Consider the following 1085-nt stretch of genomic DNA (forward strand, 5'->3'; position numbering starts at 1 on the left):
TTTTCCAGGCAGCAGTTGCTGGCTCTCTGCCAGCACACACGAGGGAGGCCTCCAAGCCTCTCTCGGCCCTCTGTCTTCAAAACGGGGGTCTTTCCGTGGGCTGTGGTACCCCAGACACGGGTGCGTCACCACGGTCATATCACGAAGCACGGGGGTCTTCGTGACAGTCTGGTATCTTCAGGGGAAATCAAGCCCCTTCACAGAGCTTCTGTGCTCTGCCTCAAGATGGCTGTTAGCTTCTCTGAAGCTGCAGCAAGGAGGGGGGGGGAAGCCCAAGGTCACCCCCTCCACACATATTCCTTTGGCCATCCTGGCTGAGCTCTCAGGAGGCCGAAGCTTCTTAGCTCCTCTCTGTAGTGCATACTGCACTTTAGGACTCCACTCAGTCCACCACCTCCTCCTCTTTCTCAGAGGGGTCTCTAGCGAGTTTGGGGGTTTTGGTTTGTCCAGTTCTTACCCTCCGAAACTCTCTTCCTGCTGCTGGCTCGGGTCTCTTGTCTTGTTGCTGCTTTTCCTTCTCCTCAGACACCTCTGTGTCTGTCTTAGCTGCATACCGGCTTCTGCTGCTTCTTATCTGCTTGGCCTTCTGCCACTGCTCCGGTACGCTGCTGTCTCCGCTGCTGCTCCCAGCGTCTCCCACTGCTCCTACCGGGGAGAAACTCCCCCAGCTTCTCAGCCACAGGCACTCAGTCCAGTCTGACACTGTTCTGAGTCCCTGCAGCCCCCCAACCAGGGGCTGGGGGGGCAGAGGCCCCCAAGGGGCCAGAGCCCCTTCTCCTCGTGGCCTCTACAACATGGCCACCTCTTCTTCTAACAACAAGTGCCACTGCTTCTCTTCCGGTCTCCAGAGATATGTTTATATTTTGTAGGAGCACCGATTGGGTCAAGCCCCGAGGGTCACACCCAAGGGGTTACCACTTTCAGCTTCAGGGGGAAAACCTGGCTCAAACCACTACAACACTAGCAGTCGAGTTTCCCGCATTTGGGGAAATCGCAGGGGTCAGCACACCCGGAGTGCAAGGGATGAGCCTCGCCCTGGGAAAACCACCTGCCTGATCATGGTGTCTCCCCTGCCAGGTAAGTAT

General features: G+C 57.2%; 1 non-coding gene across 1 annotated transcript; it reads right to left on the bottom strand.

The window, feature by feature from the left end:
• Positions 1–926: 926 nt before the first annotated feature.
• Positions 927–1085, bottom strand: LOC113980050. The gene has a single exon (XR_003538050.1). It is a non-coding gene; the product is annotated as a U1 spliceosomal RNA (small nuclear RNA).

This window comes from Neopelma chrysocephalum, unplaced genomic scaffold (assembly GCF_003984885.1).
Source record: "Neopelma chrysocephalum unplaced genomic scaffold, ASM398488v2 Primary Assembly neopelma1_91948, whole genome shotgun sequence".
NCBI classification, from domain to species: Eukaryota; Metazoa; Chordata; class Aves; order Passeriformes; family Pipridae; genus Neopelma; species Neopelma chrysocephalum.